Consider the following 21,198-nt stretch of genomic DNA (forward strand, 5'->3'; position numbering starts at 1 on the left):
TGATTTTAAAAGTGTTTTGCAACAACTTACTTTTGCTAAGTATTTTCATTAGTCTACTATGGGAGAATAGTATCATTATACTCTTTTGATATATAAGGAATGCATGGCAAAATGTAGTTGAATGACATGAACCTATGGAAAGGTAATGGTAATATTTTCTCTCTGATTTAACCCACTAAATTTAAGTGCCTTTTGGAATTTGGGGTGGACTTGTCAATAATGAAACTCTCAGTGAATTGGAGAAACAAAATGGTGACTGCTGGAACAAAAATGAAGTCCAGCTGCTAGCTTCTGGACTATCTACAAATGAGTTGCAAGACACATGCAGAGGTCAGACTAGAGAGCACTTCTGTAATCCAATTGTGATGTAATGGAAGTATGAATCAGCTATTGGTTGCCCATGCTGGGGGGAGCCCACTCCCCCCAAAATGAGCATACTTGACATTATTCCAGGGTAGTACTATATTCCTTTGGTGTCTGGAAGAATATGAGATCTAGAAATTAATACAAGAACAAAAATCACATTTAAATCCCAAACATAATAGTATTTCAGCCCAGAGCCATCACATAAAGACAAATCAAGATGAGTAGCATCGTTAAGATGTCTCGTGCCCAGTTAGAGTTCTCTTAACTTTGCCTACATTTTACTAAAATCAGTCTGAGACTAGCTGGATCATTATCAGAGGAAATGCAAAAAATAGACCATACCAGCTTGAGGATGAGCTTTCAGTGTTGAGATGACTTATCCTTCTTTGTTGCTTTAATGAAAACTATTTAATTAAAGAAAATTACAATGGAGGCAAAGAACTGAGGTGTTTGGTTTGAAGAGTCTAAGTAAAATGTATGTGTGTGTATGTAAAATACATATAAGGAAATAATACATGTACACACATATTATTACATGTATCCATATATGATTTTTTAAAAGAAAAATGTTTTCAGAATTGTGCACTTTGTTAGACTGATTAAGCCTAGGACTGTTTCTTGTACAGTCAGTCTAAAGACTGAACACATGTATTTTAACATAGCTATAGTTGGCTTTCAGTACTTGAAGGATGTCAGATTTAATGATCTGGTGCTGAGAATACCTATGTTGAATTTCATATGAATTTTCTCTTAGAGGTATTTTAATTTTATGCCTCCCTAAGTTGCAATCCTGCAAGTAATCAAGTGAATCTATTACCCCAAAGACTACAAAATGTCTCCATTATTTTTATTTTATATTTTGGGTGGGTTTGATATATATATATATATATATATATATATATAACATACATACACACACACACACTTTTTGTTTTGTTTTCTTCATTTTTTTCTGCCACCTTGTTCCAATGAGGGAATTAAAATGGCTGACGAAGGAAACGAAACAGATAGTACAGTGAAATACATGAATTAGAAGTAGGTAAGAAAAATAAACAAAATAAAACAAAACCATAAACAAGGGCAAGGACATAAAAGCAGAGTCAGGAGTAAAGTCAGCATACAAATTACATTCAGTGGAGTATCATACATTTGCCTTTAAACTTCCTTGCAGACAAGCAAAGCGAAAACCATGACAAGTCATACAATTTACAACATTCATAAGAATAATAAAATAATTTCCATCATTTATCACTAAAGCTCTTAAAAAATGACAAACTCTGAGTTTTTAAAGAGCTTAGTGGTAAGACAACTCCAATTGACAATAATTAGAGCTGCAGAGACCTAAAGGTCAGGGCAGGAGCAGAAGCCATACCTTCCCTGGGACATGTGTGGAGGAGTAGACTAATCTTTAAATCCCAGGGCATAAATTTCAGGGGGGTGGGGGAGGAGCCACAATTAGTGCAGTGATGTTAGCAAGACCATGGTCTTATGGCAAATTAGGAATTAAAGAGGGAATTTTAAAATTATTTCATATAAATATGTATGTATCTATTTTAAGAGTAAACCAAAGATTTAGAAGGCATCCACGTTTATAAAAGCCATTAAAACACATTTTACCAAGTAAACCTCTTGAATCAACATGCTTCCCTGAGTTGATTGTGAAACTGCTGCCATTCTTCTGTTTTTACTTTAAGCGCCCTGCCAGTCTTTGTCAAGATTTAAAAAGAACCCTTTCTAGCTTAAAATGTAGTGTTTCTTGCCCTTGCATCCTCCCTTGGTTCATTTTCAAAAGACTTAGTGAACTGCCTGGTCTTTTCACAGGTAAATTTGATGGTTGAGTCACATTAAATAGGCAAGTCTTTTCTCCATATTGAAAAGGTGAAGCATAAGAGTTTTTTTTCCATGTTATCTTTGTAACCCAATCCATAGTAAGTTGTCCAAGGACCACCTGTATCAGAATTTCCTAGGCTGCCTGTCAAAATGAAGATTCCTGGGCCTCATTCCAGAATTTCTGAATTAGAAGCTCTGAGGAGGGAGTCTGGGGATCTAAAATTTAGAAAGTTACCCAGCTTAGTAATGCACATGCAAGTTTAAAAACCACTGTTTCAAGATTTCGACTTTAAAATTTCTGGTATATGAACATAAAATGGTAGGATTTCCATACCACAGTTTATGAAAGTTTATTGTTTTAACACTAAGACACTAATGCATGTTCAATAGTATGTGATGATTGTCTTGCTAATAAAACTGGAAAGATCAAGCTTAGAAAAACTCTGCTTTTGTTTGACCCTTTAAGTCATATCTCAGCGTTGTATAAAACATTCTTTAATTTGTTTAGCTATCATTTATTGAAAACTACTATATGCTAAGTCATATGTTGAGGCTGGGTACTAGAGATACAAAGATGAATAGGAATGAGACAGTTGGTTGTCTGAAAAACCTCAAAATCTAGGATAATTTAGAATATTTAGAATATTCTCCATACTAGGGAATTGCCACACACTCTCCTCTTGAGTAAAACTCAAGATTTTCATTGTATTATATCAGAATAAGTATACATTTGCTAATAGCTATTTCACATAGTAGGATCCTGCCACAATTTGGAAGCTGCAAAACATAAATAAACCTTGTAGGGTCCTCCATCTTCCCTTTCAACAGGAGACTGTATCCCCCAAGACTGGGATGGGAGGCATCACTGGGACCTTCTAATTCCATTTTTATCATCATCACCCAGTGATTTGTTACTACTATCCTCTTTGAGAGGAGGTGTTAGCAAGTGTACCTGATAATAGGAAAACTTCTGTATCTTTTTGCATTGCCCCTCTCGGGGCTCAGCTGACTCGTAGGAAGTGCTGGAGTCTACATGGCAGCAGCCTCCATAGTTGGCAGGTAGGGCAAAATATAGAGACTCTCAAGCTGCTCTCAGCTAGTACTCAGTAGCTCCAGGAACTGGGTATCAGTAAGCTAGCAGGGACATATTGTACATGAAGGAATTTGGTAGTTGGTCTGAAGAACAGGATGAGAGCTTGCAATTTCATTGCTGATTCATATTTTTCTGGAAGAGTACTGAAAACACCCACCCCTTTTATTATTTCCAGAACAATATGAGAAATATTGTGAGAACTTCTATATCTTTTTCTTCCTTTTTTAAAAAACATACACTTCTTGAATATTTAGCGCCATGTTCTCTTCTAGGAACTCAAGATATAGTGGTGAATAAAACAAAGTTTATACCTTCATGAAGTTTATATTAGGGTGTAGAGTATATTGGGGATAGAAAGTAAAATTACTAAATGTAAAATGTAAAGTAATATAAAGATAAAAATATGCTTCATTTTGAGACATTGCCTCCTTGTATTTTCCATGACTCCCAGTTATATTCATGATATTTCATAATGTGTTTTTGTGTGTGTGTGTGTGTGTGTGTGTGTGTGTGTGTGTGTGTGTACCTTAATGCATTCATAAACTTCTCTGGGAACAGACCAGTCAATTTAGGATACTTCTTGTGGGAAGCGCTTTTTCATGGAGACCTGCACATAATGTAAAGGGAGAAACAAGACACGTGCAAGGACCAAAGAGTGTGCAGTCAACCACAAGATAATTATTTTTCATTTTTTTTGCTTGTTTGTGTGCATGCGTGTGTGTGTGTGTGTGTGTAAGTGTGTTCTGGGTTGTTTGTTTGTAGGCTTTTAATGAACTGAATGCAAGTCACCCTAGATACCTAGGAGTCTAAGAGGTAAATAAATTATGAAGTCAGTCTTCACGGGACTAAAGATAGGTGACAAACAGTTAACAGTAGTATGTGGCTTTCATAAAGTTCTATAGAGGACAGAGTAAAGAGTACTGTCCTAGAATAGATCAGGGAGTAGAGCAACTAGAAAGATTTCCCAGAGGGAAGCATTATTTAACTGAGACTAACACCCTACTAGTAAAACAAAACACAAAGAATTTTTTAAAGTAAAGTTCTAATTTTTTACTTCTCACCCAAGTACCATATGTCCTTGGTGAAAATATTTTGGACACTTGGACAACATATTTTCTTAAAAAGAGGGTGGAAAGGGAAATCACCTATTAGCTCAGCACTTAGAGAAACCATTGTTAACATTATCAGATCCTTTTTTGAACATATATTATGTTCTAGGGTTATGCCAACCAGCCACTGTCTTCTCAGAAGGGAGCATTTTAATTAGCAGGCAGTATGAATAGCAGCAACTCAAATTTTAACTCCTGTTAGCTGTCTTCAGATTTGGGCTTACAAACCAGCTGGGTCCCAGTTCTAGTTGATGTAGACAGGACAGCACAAATGCAGTGTTCTCGGGCACACACATCATAGCACCTGCTATTACCCACACCTAATGTAGGTGTGAGAGACAGACTCATTGGGTTCAAAGTATGGCCCTGCTTCCTCTCCATCTGTGTGATCTTGGGCAGGTTATTTGACCTCTCCCTGTCTCAGTGTCCTTCTCTGTTAAATTGGGTTATTAATAGTGTATACCTCATGAGATATTTTGAGAAATGAATAAAATAATGCATGTAAAGTGTTAATCACAGTACTTGGCACATAGTAAAGTATTCACCAAATGGTATCATTATTATGATGCTTTTATTATTATTATTATTATTATTATTATTATTATTATTATTACTATTACAATTATTTTCATTACCAAGGAAACTTGCTGAAAATATATTTTGTCCAGTGCAACTCCATTATCAATACTGACAAAACAACTCAAAACACATTTCCTACTGGGGGTAGGTCAGAGATATCATCTTTGAGACACACATTAAGAATCTGGGTTTATAGCTGAAAATTATAATACAATTTAGCTCAGTAGATAAATGACATTATGCAGACTAATTTTCTGTTTCTAGGTAGAAATGATGTTTAAATCTGCCTTAAATGACCTTCATGTTACAGATTTTGTTTCAACAATTTGTGACTAACTAGGTTTGTTTTATTAAAAGGAACTTTTAAGTCTAAAGCTCATGTTTTTCACATGGTTCCACATTTCTTTAGACCATCAGTGACAGAAAAGGAGGAGAAATACAATTTTAGCTAAAGAGGCATCTTCAGGAAGGAAAAGATTCTACATTGTAGATCTGTATTTTAACATGACAGTGAACAAAGATATCTAGCCTAGCATGTGCCACATAGTAGGTGCTTAAAGGATGTTTTAAATTGAATTACATTTAAAAAGAAAAGGCATGTGAACGTCAGTGTAGATGTTCTGTGGAAGTGTAAATGATTTTAAGAGAATGAGGACACAGTGGAATAACATTGTATGAGAACAAAGCAGTTGTGTGAAATCTTGACAACACATTATGGTAACTTTCTAAAACTGTAGGCTTGCCTGTAGGCAGAACTACATAGTGAAAAGAATGTAGATTCTGTAGTTGCACAGCCATGTTTTTGGTTACCACCTCCACCATTCAAATCATATGCTCATGGATATGCTATTTCTTGTGTCTCAGACCTCAGATGGAAAATGGAGCAATAGTGGCCTCATTACACAGTATGTGTGTACAGTGCCTACAAGAGTTCTTGGAATATAATTGATATTCAATAGATGATATCCATTAATTACAGCAATAAAAAGAAGATGACATAAAAGCCCTGTGTGCAATGAATATAAACTCATCATATATATATATATATATATATCTATCTATCTATCTCCCCGTGTATGTGTGTGTATGAATTATATACATGTAATTCATACTCATTAATATAAAAACACTAATACTTAAAATCATCTTGCTTAATGTTTGACACACAGTAGGAACTCTGTGAGTAAATTTTACCTGTTTAAATGCCTTCATGCAAAGATTTGCTTTAGCTATTCTAGTTAAGTGAAAATAGAATGCAAAAATCTAAAACTAACTTTATCTTTTGAAAAAAAAAATGACAATAAAAGTGAAAGAGACCGAAGGATTTGTTACTAAAATAGTCAAATAATTTGGACTTGATGCAAGTAAAGAGCAGGGATAACACTCCACTTCAAATAGAAGAAAAAGTGAATTAACGTGAGAAACTCTAAGGTGACCCCTAATTTGAATAGTTTTAATTGGAAGTATTTTAAAGATCAAAAGGCTATTATTGCTCATTGCAGTGGTAGCTACATATGGAAAATGGCTGCAGAGATTCACAATACAAAAATAGTTCATTGCTAAATTCGAAATTCTGTTAATGTCACAAACAGTGGGATGTGAAACACAAATGAATTGTGATGACAGTTGAGTCCCAAGCTGCCTATTTTTTTCCCTCTGAGCTGCCCATATTTGGTTTTTTATTTTCCTCAGTCCTGATTTAACCCATCAATATTTGTATTTTCTGAAGCTAGCACCACCTTGGAACATCCACTTAAGGATTTTATTCCTAAATGTTTCTCAGTTCCTAGGAATTTTGCTCTCACTGCTTTTCTTCCCACAGGTATGTATTCTTGAATCCTTATCTCTCACCTCAGAGTCAGAGTTTCGATCACTTCTTAACAGTCTTCTAGGACTCGATATTGTTCTTTACTCCTCCGTTCCTCACAAGTGCTTCAAGTGTCACTCCATTCTTCTTCATCTGCAGGGCAGATTTTTTCTCCATGTTGCTTTGACTTGGGGGCACTTCCTGTCATCCTGATCATCTGCATTCATTTCCTACCATACTTTTAAGAAACATGGTTTTCTAACTGTCACTCTTTTATGGTTGAAGGTCTCTATGATCACAGATTTGGGGGAACAAACCAGATACACAATTTTATGAACTGAAGAAAGCCCCCTTTTAAATGCAGCAATTCCATATAACCACAAGTTAGCTTGACTTTTGGGAAATGTCACTTAAAAAAAAAACTCTAAAGAGTAATGTGAAAATGACCAAATTATCTCAGCTTCGTGAATTTTGTAGCATGGATAGCAGATCTACCTCCCAGAGCAATAGTCCCGGCAAATATGTTTTATCTGGATTTTACTTCAGGCAGTGGTTTGGCTGCCTTTTACTGAGTGACCTCTCCATACCAAACATTTTACATTTAATTCTTAAAATAATCCTGTGAGATAGGTACCATTATCTTTACTTAACAGATAAGAAAACTTTGACCTAGAGAGGTTAAATGACTTGTTAAAGGGTGGAAATAGGATACAAACTCAAGATTCTAAGACTCTAAAACCCATCCTTTCTCCATTACCGAATGCTTGTGTCTGGTTTTATGTTTACCTTGTTGGTAGTGGGAAAGAAGTTTGTAGTGTAATTTAATTGGGGGCATGGCCGATTTCATCAAAGCAAACAAAGTGATGATGAGATTTTACTGTGTTATCAATTTATTTGAAATATGAACCCAAGGCTATGGATTCCTTGGATCTCCAGAAGGGTGAAGCACAGGAGTCCAGGCAGCTTTCTTTACTGCCTCCTTTAGTTTTAGGAGACAGGTTATTACTAGTTCTCGTAGACCAGGGGGTTTGACTTCCCATGAAAGGCCTTCTGTGTCTTGTCCTCATCTTTTTCTCCAAAATTAAAATCCGTTGATTCTTCCCAACAATTGTATTCTGCGGACCTTTTCCCCACCAACTTTCTGAAAGGATTAGTAGTAGTAATAGTAGTAGTGCTAGTAGTATTTAACATTTTTACAAAGCAAACATTTAAAACATTTTTAATCCACTCATCACCATTCTATATGTTTCTCTTATGAGGCATTAATATCACTTTACTTTTAGATGCCTCTTACAGTTCACAGCTTGGAAAATATATACAAAAAAATAGCACATTGTTTTTTCCTTAGGTTCACTGAAAATAGAGATATATAATTTAGCCACGATTTCCACATACAGTAAAGCAATGGGAGGACTACCCTTCAGATTGAGAATCTTTATTTTCCAGGGTGGTACTCAAGCCTGATTTTCTTTTCTTTTCTTTTTTTTAAGATTTTATTTATTCATTTATTTTAGAGAGAGAGAGAGAATAAGAGAGAAAGAGAGTAGGAGGAGGAGCAGGGGGGAGGGAGAGGGACAAGCAGACTCCCTGCTAAGCATGAGCCCGGTTCTGGACTCCATCTCACAGAACCACGAGATCAGAACCTGAGCCAAAACCTAGAGTCAGAGGCTTAACCAACTGAGCCAACCAGGCGCCCCATAGACCTAATTTTCTAATTTGCGCTTGTGCAGTTGGACCACTGAGTACCGGTTTGCACTCTAAGCCCCAAAACTTGCTTTAAGCAGGGACTTGGGGCTTAGCAAAGATTGGCTGAGTTTATCACTTTACCACAACCACTTAATTCATCTGGGTCAGATCTTCTAAGAGAAGCTCCTGAAATTTCCCTAGAATTTAGAATGATATTTTAGAAAAAAAAAAAAAAAAAAAAAGAAGAAAGAAAGAAAGAAAGAAAGAAAGAAAGAAAGAAAGAAAAAAAGAAAGAAAAAAAGAAAGAAAAGAAAGAAACTACAACAAAAAACCACAAAATAATCTTTCTTCAAATACTTCCCTGAAAAAAAAAAAAAAACAGACAAACTTTATTATACGATGCTGAATTTTGGATTATACATCAAGAAGTTTTTCCTGGGCTGTATCTCTCATGTTCACCTTTCCTCCAGTGGCAATGAATGTTTCAATGTCCTTCTCTCAAATTTGAGCCATTGTCAATTTCAATTTGTGTCCTCACTATTATTTATTACTCTAAATTTAAAATGTGGTAGATGATTCATTCTTTTACTTTTTGAATATTCAGAAAGTTTTATTATGTTTATCGATACTCACTGTAAAACTTGGCCCCAAATGCTGGTTTTTTAAACAAATATTGCCATTTTCTATAAATCAGAATACCTTTGCCTATTTTCACCCTTTCTCTTAGTTCCCAGATTCTTCAAATTTTATTCTTCTCTGGAAAGCACGGAGTCCTGATTAAGTGAAAATTAACAGTTTTAGAAGATGAGCATAGGAAAGAGATATTTTCAGTTGTTTTCAAAATGGGCTTCCTGTCATGCTGTTTGTATCATTTTCACAAATGTGATATTGAGTAGATATTACATAGACATAAGGCATATTCCCAGGTATCCATTATTAAAAATATGGAGGAAAATCCCACGTGTAGATGTCCTTCCCCCACAGTGCATTTTGACATAAGACAGTATCTTTCCAACAATGGGGTATCATGTTGTGCTTGTGAACTCTAGCATTTGCATCCCTTGGTGTTCATGTTTGTGAAAAATCTTGAAGACTTATGACCTCTTTTTCCTTTTAGCTGCACAGGCTCAATGTAATACATTTTGAATATAGATTCAATATGGTTATAATCCCAATCATGCCACATTTAAAAGCAGAGTTCTAGACTGTGTTTCTCTGCCAGCATGACTCCTCAAAGAAAATGAAACCAGCCCTAACAAAACCCTCCTTAAAGCAGAGTAAAATGGGGCTTACAAGAGCCGTTTTGAAAAATGGCTTGAACAGTGACTAACAACCAATTTTTCAGACACCATTGTAGCCATTTCAGGCTGTAGAGTGGACAGTCCACGGGGGAAAATCAATAAAGGGAGAAGATCTCTGTCACAGAAAAGAAAAAAAAAAAACAACTAAAAATACCATTAAGACCGATTCCCTCTCTATGCGTCTATTATTGCATTCCACTAAAAGGTGTTGAAAAAAAATCAGCCAACTTCTACTAAAACGAAGTGTCCAGACAAGCAAGTCTGTAAATAATTAAAAGAATAAGCTAGAGTAGAAAAAAGGGAATGGGGGTTGGGTGGGAAGGAGATCAAGTACTTAAAATGTTGAATGTACCAAAGAGCAGAAAACTCAGGGAGAGAAAGAACTTGTTCTTCAAAAAAAGATACTTTCCTTCCTTCCTTCACCAGTAACACAAAATTGATAATAGAAGCCCTTTGGGTAAGGTTGGTGGGAAGAACACTGTCTTCAAAAAGGCTTCACTAGGTATTCAGTTGCCCAGGGCAATCTGATCAGAGTGTCCTTGTTTCTAGAGTTGAGTAAAACAAATCAGGATGAACAACATATGGTTTAATAGTTAACTTTTAGAACAAGGGACAGGAAGATGCTTTTATGCCACGGTCCCAGCATTCGTTCCAATCTCATTACAAAAGTCTGTTCTGAGAGCATTTACAGCTTTCCGGAGAGTCTGACTTTGGCTGAATCCTGAAGATAGAACTATAACCGTAACGACCTCCTTGTCCTGGAGTCTCCCTTAATACAGGTGAATCTTTGTGCTAAAACATGCTCTAGGATCCCAAGTCCTCGTATTAATATCATTATTAATAATATTGCTCCTTTCTTATGCTGGTAGTTCTCTCTCCATTTTTCTGTTCTATTCTAGAAGTAAGTGAAAGTTTTGTGAATATGCAGAGTTGCTTTCTCTGAGTTTCTCTGAGAAAGTTTATGTGTCTTCTTCCAAGTTGGAAATTTGAGATATTTTGAAATATAGCTGTATGTGCAAGTCCAATCCTGCTTTTTAAGACCAGAGACAGGAAAGATTTTAGAAACAATCTGTTATTTGACAAAGGGAGAGGACAAAGGAAGGGAGAGAACTGTGTTTTTTGGCTGATTAAGTTTTCACTGCTCAGTATTGTTTGGCTAGTGGTGTTTTTATCAAGGTCTCTGCTTTCTCATAATCCTAATCAGACTCTTCCCCCATGACTAAGAGAACCTCCCCATCTCTTAGCATCTTCTCCATGTCTTCAAAAGTAGAGTAACCATGGGCTGGGATTTAATTTTCCCAAAGAATGTGCCTTGGGTTATGAACAAGTACTAAGGGAAAATAACGTGAAAAATCGAAGGCAATTTCATGATAAGCACGGAGGTTGGGAAACTGTTGGAAAACCCTGGTACAGAGTTGGTGTTAGTGATAGAGCTAAACTAAACAGCAATAATAACAACAAACAAAAACCCATACTTGTCACTCCCCTCTCCCCATTCCATTTAAAAAGAACCACTACTGCAACAACAGCCCAGCAAAGAGATAGCACGGCTCTGTATTTTTGCTCCCTGACCGTCGTGTATCTTCATTGTAGGTACTCTGCCATACATTAACAGAGTTACTTATTCCTCATGTTTCTCAAAGATCACCTTTGCGCATGTCTCCAAAGCTGTCCTGCCACTGTTACTATTCCCTCTTCTTCATTCTCTCCTCTTATTTGAGTTCTTTTTTTTTTTTTTTTTTTGCTTTTCATGTGCTCACAGAGGCTCTTTCTCTAGCCTCTTTAACACATTCCCCATTTCATTAGGACAGATGGGTGTTTCTATATGATGTCATTTAAAGTGATGAGATAGTGAGAATAGATTTTGAACAATATTTTGCCAGTATTATGGAAGAATTAGCAACTGTATATTCCATATACACTTGCAGAAGCTGCATAAAATGCAAATTCTATTCATGTCTGATCTCTTCTGCATTTATATAGTGACTATTGCTGTGGCATCTAGGCACTTTATGTTATTTCCTCTTATTATTATTTACCACCTGATCATTGCAAAGTGCTTTTTACAATCAGAGAATTTCATTAACAACCCGTTCGCTCTCTCTGTTTTTCTGCACCCTTGCATGTGAAAGTATCAAGCATCTTAGTAGCTATATCAGATAAATTACAGTAAAAAGATAGAGTACTGCTGACAGAAGCGTGGGAGAGAAAACCATCCCCAAGCATCTCCTAAAATCCAGTTTATGTTTTGTAGTATCCAAATAATAACATTACAGAAATAATTATAGAAATTATAGAAACATTACAGATTGAACCCAACCACTAGCTATGCACTTTTATTTATCATGGTTTCCATCATTGCAATGATCAGAAATAGGAGGTGAGCAAGGGGAGTAAGGTCTGCACTTCACACATGGAGGGGTCTGGGCAGTTGCACCTTCTCACTGTGGAAAGCTGATGACTTCTTATTGCTTCTTGAGCTGCCTCTAGCCCAGAATCATAGAAGTCAATCCGTTTTAAAATTCGAAAAGGTACTGTTAAAAAAATTTTTTAAGCTAAGATCGAGATTTGTTTATAAAAGGTTCATTGTGATTATAGATGAAAGTGCGTGGTTGGTACCTGAACAGTTTGATTGAATTAAAGTCAAGTTCACTCTGGGGTTTCCTTCTCAGTTCTACTCCTTGCTTTCTCTTTGACTCTAAGCTAATTGCATAACCTCTGGTTGACTTGTTCCTCGTCTACACATTCAAAGTGAAATTCAGAAGTGAGGTTATTAATCTAACTAATGTAGGCTATAACATTATTTCTCTATATATTTCTGTGAGAGAGTTTGAGATTTTTGACTTAAGCAGACAGTAATAAAAACTAACAAGTGTATGCTCCATCTCTTCTTATCCTTAGACAACAGCCCTGTGGAAGTGGATGCATCAGAATCACTTGGAGTGCTTGTTAAAACAGGGACTGCTGGGCCCCCCTCCTAGAGTTTCTGATTCTGAGTCTAGGGTAGGGACTGATGATTTGCATTTCTAACAAATTTCCAGATGATGCTGGTGGGAACCACGCTTTTAAAATCACTAAGAGAGATGTAGCTTACGTACAGAAAAGGAAATCGAGGCCCAGTGTCTCAAGTCATGGCAGTAAAGTGGCAGAGTACAGTCAAAAACCTAGGACCCCTGACTTGAAATCTTACTATCTTTCTATTACACACATTTTTCTTGACTTGTACTACTTTTATGTTTTGAATGACTTTCAGTTGCCTTGAGATCCTGAGTGAAATAGCTTTGTAAAGGGATGGTAATTGGATCTTTTCCCCTTGGATCTAGTAGCTATTCTTATTGGATTTGTGAAAAGAGGGGAGGAGGCCATTCCAAATTTTAGTAACTTGCTTTGGTATGAAGGGCTTTTAAAACCAGCCTTATACTTCCATTTTGGGGATAAGAGTAATAAACTTGAGTCTTCTTTGTGTTCATTCATCATAGCCCATAGATAGATATGAACAGGTTCTCTTTGGTGGACTTATGACCATAATCTGCTGTGACAATGCTTTGAAAAGTTTCCTCCTGTATATTACTTCTTCAGATAGTCCTGATGAACGGATGTGGCTAGGAATACATGGTGATGCAGGGGGCAAAGCCACTGCAAGGAGATTGAGGACACTGCTTCCAGGGCTACCTCATCCTGGCATGGGTCTGCTGATCTTCACGGGGAGCAGGATAGCACAGCAGTGGTTCGCAATCCAGGCTGTGCATTACAGTCATCTAGGGGAGCTCCAAAACAAACACCTGCATCTGGGCCCCACGTGCAAGAATTTCTGATAAATAGTTCTGGGGGTAGGGTCTGAGCACCAAGAGTCTTTAAAAGCTTCCCAGATGATTCAAGTATGTAATCTGGGCTAAAAACTACTGGCCTAGTGTTTAAGAGCCTAGATTTTGAAATCAGAGGGATCTGAATTCATATCTTGGTGCTTCTACTTTGTTACTCTGCAACCTTGAACAAGTTATTTAATCTCTGTCAACTATAACACTTGCTTTGTAAGATATTTGTGAGCATTAAATGAGAAACTATGTTGAAATGTTTGACGTAATTCCTGTCTTGTGGTAAGGACCTATTTACATGTTAGCTGCTGTGAATGTTACAATGTTCTTTGATTTCCTTATCTGTACAGTGGGCGGGGGGGGGGGTTTAACTTATTAAATGGAGAACAGGTATTTTAGGATTCTCTATTTAAATGCTTGTCTGTTGCCTTATCCATAGTATCCTGCTCCTGTCCGTCTTGCCCTTTTATTCCCTAAATATACATGTTTTGTTAGGCGTAGTCTTTGAGACTCAGTCTTTATTATTATATTTTATCAACTATTACTAGTCTGTCCTCCTCCTTCCTATCAATACTAAAAACTTGAAAAACAGAACAAATCCACTGAAATTCCATATGGGGTAATAGAGGTATGATGTGTGGTTGACAAATAGGTTTAAGAAACAAATGGAAAAACTTTGTGAACATGTACAAAAACATGGCCTTCCAGTTTTCTGCCATCACCCACTCAAGGAGTTCAATCACTGGTAGCTTTTGTCACAGAGGAGGAAGGGTATCCACACCCCACTTCTTAAAGATTGCAGTTTTAATTCCCTTCATTTCCCCTGATTTCTTCCTGTAAAGTCTAAAAGAAGCCTTAATGACAATTTCTAACGGCAGCCATGGTTTTTCTAAGCCTGTTTGCTTGTCTTTACCTGTGTTGACTAGGTTATACATTTGAGATCATTTTATAACACCAGTTCAAAAAATTAGATCCCTTTTGAAAAAACTCCCCTTGTTTCTCCCTTAAAATATACAACTTATGTTTTTGGATGGACAAAGAGGAATTATTTGACTGTCCAATAAAAGTACAGATGGTTCCATTTTCCTTGACTCATCTCACAGCACACATTAGTCAGGTCACATGCCTATTTGGGAATTTTTGTAGCACTAGGTCACTTGCGGAGCTTTGGGGCACATAAAAGACTGTTTGCCTGGCTTTTAAGTTTGTGGATCTTACACTGTGCCTGGCATGGAGATAGGAAGGACATTTTTTTCCATTAAGCTTTTTCACTGTGTTTTGAAAGGAAAAGTTGAAACAGAGTCCCTACTGAGATTTTAACATGTTCCATGGTGGTAACCATAGGAAATAAGGAAACAGAAAATTTTTGGACAGAAGGAAGCCAAGGAGTCCATCTCAGCCTGTCCTCACCTCTCAGATACCAGTTGGACTCTGCAATATTATTTTTATCTAGGTGTATATCTAATGCTTTGTGTTTCTATAGCTTGCTTTCGGATAGAAGGGAAACATTGCTACCGATCATCATGAAAAAGATTGCTTTCTACACCGTACTCGGTTCCCTCTTCTGGACAAATCAATGGAAACATTCGTTCGGATGTTAATAAAGCTAAATCATGGGATTTTTTATTTGGAAAAATCCATTTTGATGTTTAAAGGAATTCTCAAAGGGTGTTACGATAGAGCCTATGTAAACTCCAGTTATGGAGAAAAGTACTTGTTTCACACAAAGATATATAAACACAGAATAATGACATTTTTCTTCATTAAATTCAGGGTGCTTAAATTCACACAAGTGCACACACTCCAAGCTCCCCTCGCATACACACACATTCTCTACCTGCTCTCCTTTTCCTTAGCTTACCCCCTGCTCTAACCTCCGGGGATCAAAATATACTAAAATCTAAATCTACTCCCATTTGTGAAAGATCCTATAATGCCACTTAAGTAAAAGTGCTTGACAAACAGATTTATTGGTCTTCTTCCCTGAAAACTTAAATATGAACATTCTGAGGTATGCTTGTGTGTGTGTGTGTGTGTGTGTGTGTGTGTGGTGTGTTCTTCCTACTGACAGGGAACATTTTTCAAATAATCTGGTCTGATAAAGCTCTATTGAAAATTCACCAGTTCGTTAACATTATACCTATGCTGATAGTTTCTCTTTCTTTTCATTATATGACACTTATTATGAATGAGATTCTAGAACACCACTTTCCATGGTTACATTCACATACCGAAATACAGCTAACCAACTAGTAGTCAAGGCTATTAGTAATTTTTTGATACACATTCAACATGGCAGCAGTTATATTTTCTTTTTTAAATCCACACTAGCACCAAACCTTAAAGTGAATTATGGAAATTCAAAATGATAAGTTTTTTAAAATCAAGCTCTTACCAGGTCAGAAATAGTACCTCACAACACTGGCACCAGCATTGCTGTTGTTGCTATTTTAAACTGGACCACCCCAGATTGCAAAATCCTACGGTAACACGGTAAAATTAGGTTTTTTTCATAATGCCTTTTGAAAGATAAACATCAGTACAAAAAAAGTGTAGATGAAATCTCTCAGAGCTACAGAGGCTATAAAATGGGCATTTTTCTATAAAGACAGGAGAAGGTTTGCTCAAGGAACAGGTTGAAAGTCTGAGTGGTACAATGTTAGAATGCCTGTGCTCTAGTGCAGATGCTACCACTTAATGAGTTAACCTCAGTTAAAGGATTTAACTTCCCTGTACATCAGTTCCCAAGTCTGGCTCATGTCCACCTACAACCTCCTACACTTTAATAATGATCAAAATAATTAAGGCTATCAAATTATTTTGAAGTATCCAATATTATATACAAATACAGTCTGTTAATGGTCAAGTTTTAAATGGGAATTGGGACCAAATCCTTGGGAAAAGTTTCCTTGTTCCAAATGAGGAGACTAATTGGGTGATGTCAAAGCCTGAATATTTTGCACAGGTTGACAACAAAGGTAGAGCCAGAGAGAAGGGGCTGCCTTAGGCAGGGCAGTGACGTGGACTATGGTCCTTAAATTAATAGGAGAAATGGGAGATGCTGGAATCTTTGAGGAAGCATATTATTTGATCATATGTGTTACGTTTCATGAATTCTCCACTGTTCAACTTGAAGGATGAGTCGAAAAGGCTTACCTGACAAGGGGAACGTCTGGTGAGAAGCAGGGGTTTTGGCATAAGATATTCTCAAACTTAATTCTACTTCAGAGGCTGGCTGCAAATGCAGATTCTAGGGTCATATACCTACAGATTCTGATTCCACAGTAGCTCTTGGGCGGACTTGTGATGCTTCATTCTAACCAGCTCCTCTGGTGATTTGGTTCCTGATGTCCCGAGACCACTCTCTGAGTTTCCCGCCATAGCTATTCGGTGCTCTAGCCTTCAAATTGGCTTCAGGTTAGGGGGAAAACTGAAGGAGTCCTATAATGCTCTGCAAAGCCCTACAAGACAGAACTTTTTATTTGTTTAAATGGAAATTCTATATCTTTGAAATTCTCTGTGTTTGTTCCTACTAAATTTGCATGGTTTAGCATTTAGGAAAGAATACAAATAGATCTGTTTGGTCAGAATTTTTACTTAATTTGGCACTATAGGATTTATCAGAATAAGGAGTCTTTTACAAATTTTGTTATTTTTTGGTCCTCTTTTTATGCATGTGCCCAGCTGTCTTCACAAAACTAAAATGAATTTTAAAAACATAAATGAACAGTTCCATTTAATATGTTTATTACATGTTGTCATATGAGGTACTGGTCCCATCTGATCTAACCCCTCTAAAATTCTTGAGTCCATAAGGATAAGCAAGATATATCCCCATTACTAAGAATTTTTTTGTCATATGAAAGAAAATCTCTCTCTTATTCCACATATTCAATTTCCTTGTCATTTTACATTATAAATAAATAACAAACCAATTTGGCACATGCCCACCGATTAAAAATAAAAGTTGTCAGAGTGAGAGGGGAAAGACAAAAATATGAATTATTAATTATAATATTAAGCAGCACAAAAAAGCCTAACATGAAATGATATCACCTAAAAAGAGATTTTATCAAAATGAAAATGGGACAATGATATAGTCTTTATCATATAATTTGCATTGTTGTCATTTTAAGCCAGAAATATAGTTACCATATCTGGTGCATTTATATCAAATTTGATGAAAAGGTATTTTAAGTATGGCAGAATAGAGAAGTTATTTATAGAATCGTAAGATTAAAGGAAAGCTCAATTTTGAAGTCATACAATAAATTATCATATTGACCTGGTGCTTATATTCACTATGACATCATACTCTTGCATATTGTTATTTTTAAAATGTCCAACTACAGAAAAAAAGCAAGAATACTTAATTAGAAGAGAGAGTGTTGTTTTTCTTTTTAAGATGATTTTAGGAGTTTACATAGCTCACATTAGAATGGGGATGAATCAGTTTTGGTGTTTTGTTTGTTTTTTTCTAAGTAGAGATTTCAAGTGAACATACATTGAGTACTGGTTTATAATTAAATATGGTTTTTTAGGAGAGAAGAGTGATTTCTTCTGAAGAAGGGAATCTATCAGGGCTTTAATGGAAATACTTCCAACTATGTCTCTCTAAGTCAGTGTTATCCAACATTTGTGAGTGAATTGTTTTCTTAGTTAGGCTAGCCTTTTGTTTTTGGTAATTTGTTTTTGATAAGGTTTCACATGTTTCAACAAATGTCTTTAAATTTCATTTCAGAACAAGGGCAGCTCTGCAAAGAATCCCCACATTTGGGGTAATCCCATAGGAGTTATCTGCATAGATTCTGAGAAAAAAATTCACTCGTAATTCCCATGAGTAGCAACTTTGGTTCTGCTTAGCAGTATTTTTGTTTTAACACTAGAACAGCTTCCTTGACTTGGGTTAAGTTTGCTAGTCCCATTTCAGCTGGTTTTGCTCATTGCCTTGACAGCTTTTTCTCTCAGGCATGATGTTGTAGGACCATCTCAATTTCCTCAGCAGTATTTTTGGTTTTAGTTTTTATCTGAATTTAGTGCTTTTGGAGGTTGAGAGACAGGTCCATATCTAGGCACAAAGCAAAAAGCTATAATTCTGTATGCATCTTTGCAGTAAGCCAACGATTTGTTTGCTGTTGTTATTGCCTAGGTGAAATATTTTTCAAATCACTAAACTCTTAGAGTCCTATTTAAGAAAAGCTTTCGTGTCATAGAATACCCAGTCGCGATGTCTGCTGAATGGGTTCTAATTTTAATTTATCTTGCCCATGAATTTCTAACTTTGGCTCTTAAAAATATATCATTCTCATTGCTATTGCCATCATCACCAAGCATTTTTTAGGCATCCCATCTGTATCAACATCCACGAAGATGTCTCCTCAATGCAGGTGATGCAGTAATGAAATCAAATGCAGTAAAAATTTTCATTTGTCTTATTTCTCATTCTGTTCTTAACCATAGTTTCCATTTGATCAGAGAACACCAGTCCTTTCAGTGTTACTATCTTGTGCAAATATTCATCCGGAAATGACTTCCCTGGCTCCTATAGTCTAAAGAGTCTGTTCAGGGGCGCCTGGGTGGCACAGCGGTTAAGCATCTGCCTTTGGCTCAGGGCGTGATCCGGGCGTTGTGGGATCGAGCCCCACGTCAGGCTCCTCCGCTGTGAGCCTGCTTCTTCCTCTCCCACTCCCCCTGCTTGTGTTCCCTCTCTCGCTGGCTGTCTCTCTCTCTGTCAAATAAATAAATAAATAATCTTTAAAAAAAAAAATAGTCTGTTCATTAAGCTTAGGCTTATCTTGTAAATCACATAAGTTTCATGGCCTTCCATTTTTTTCTTTTGTTTCTTTGGGGTTCACTGATTCCCACCATGTACAGCCATTTCACAGCTGCTGTCATCAGCTGCTCTCCCTTGGTGTATTTTTAATAACATCCTTTTTGCCCAATTTTGATAACCATTAGTCTTAATAAATTCCTCATAATGTTTAGTTCTTCTTTGAGTTTTACTTTTTAAACCACTGAGTAGGAACAAGAAAATGACACAAGCAGTGACAGAAAAGCAAATACAGAACTACCAAAATGAAGCCCTGCAATCTTATCTGATAACTGGGGTGCAGGTGGTGAGATATTAGCCAGAGAACATTCTAGAAACAAAAAGAAATCTAAATAGAACATCATTCCAAAAGGGAAGGACAGATAGTCAATAAGTTGTGAGTAAAATCAGGTCATAGGAAAAATCAGAAGCAAACAACTGGCTTTTCGGTGCTTAGCAATTTTAATAATTACAGTTAATATTTATTAAGAGTGTTTTATGTGCTAGGCAACATGTTAAGCAACTTTCGTTCATTATTTTATACATTCATATATTTCTTACTACAGATCTATGAGAATCAGTATTTTTATTATTTATTCCATTTTACAGAAGTGAAAGCTGAGGCTTAGGCACTTTAAGTAATGTGCCCAAGGTCTCATAGCTAGGACTGTGGAACCTGAAGAGACTCAGGTACATTTGTAACCTGTATACTATGGTACCTTTCAAGTCACAGCCTTTAAAAAATAAATACAGGCAAAAATTCTGGTTTAAAAAAAAATTCTGGCTTGTAATAGGGACCATGAAAGACCTCAAGTCAGTTTATTATTGACTTATACTTCAGTGTTAAGAAAGTTTGAAACATTTCTGTAGTTCAGGTTTTGGAAAATGGTTCTTTCAAATCAGGTTTGCTAGTTTCATTCTCTGTAGTGGTGGAAAATCATTTTTGGCTCACTCTTTTTTTAACATTAAATAATGACCGATTAATGTTAGGAAAAAGTCTTCTGGAATTTTTTGATATAACACATTTTGGGTAAATGTAAAATAAATGAATAAATGTCCATGTATTATGTAATTAATAAAAGCAGTGCTTCTTAAGTAAAGAAGTTTCCATTGACTTAGATTTTTTGGTTAGTATTGTTTAAACCAATATATTACATTCTGATAATCTGGCATTCTGTACTGAGTAAACTTAAGACAAGGTGACGTCTTTTGATGCATGATATTTTCATGATAAATAATCTATTCCTCAATATAAAAATATTATGTTTTTTAAGTTTGAAGGGATAGTAGCCAGTATATGAAATCTAGTTTGGGGCCCAATATATCTGCTGTATACAGTGGTTTAAGCTAGCAAGTCAGTGAATTCAGAAGTCGGGCAGTCTGGAACCAGAATCATGAGAATTATACAACCTCGAATTAGAGGGATCATGCAAATATTTTGATCCAGAGGTTTTTTCATATTTCTTTTAAACAACAATCCTCTAGCACTGGGTGTTATATGCAACTGATGAATCATTAAATTCTACCCCTGAAACTAATAATACACTATATGTTAGCAAAATTGAATTTAAACAAAAATAAATAAAAAATAAACAGCAGCATCCTCTTTTAAAAATAAATATGATTGGAGCCTTTATATATGAACTAGTAAGAGTAGTATTTTATTAAACTCATTTTATAAATTAAATTGTTTATCATATTAAATATTATAAAAGTCAGTTACTAAGAATATAAAGGTGAATATGCAAAGAAATGGAAACTCAGAACTGGATTATTATATTGGCTGAAGCTCAGTGTATTATT

The 21,198-nt window shown here is 36.0% G+C and overlaps 1 protein-coding gene across 44 annotated transcripts in view; it reads left to right on the forward strand.

The window, feature by feature from the left end:
• The window catches only part of ZBTB20 (zinc finger and BTB domain containing 20), a 780,933-nt gene that overhangs the window by 347,716 nt on the left and 412,019 nt on the right, over window positions 1-21,198 (forward strand). For 4 of the 44 annotated variants that reach the window (XM_026493685.4, XM_048215048.2, XM_057306653.1 and 1 more), the window contains exon 1: window positions 10,090-10,550. The exons of the other annotated variants lie outside the window; for them this stretch is intronic. The gene's annotated coding sequence lies outside the window, so the exon portion shown is untranslated. Of the gene's footprint in view, window positions 1-10,089; window positions 10,551-21,198 lie in introns of those variants that run through there. 44 annotated transcript variants of the gene reach the window in all.

This window comes from Ursus arctos, unplaced genomic scaffold (genome assembly GCF_023065955.2).
Source record: "Ursus arctos isolate Adak ecotype North America unplaced genomic scaffold, UrsArc2.0 scaffold_4, whole genome shotgun sequence".
Classification (NCBI taxonomy): domain Eukaryota; kingdom Metazoa; phylum Chordata; class Mammalia; order Carnivora; family Ursidae; genus Ursus; species Ursus arctos.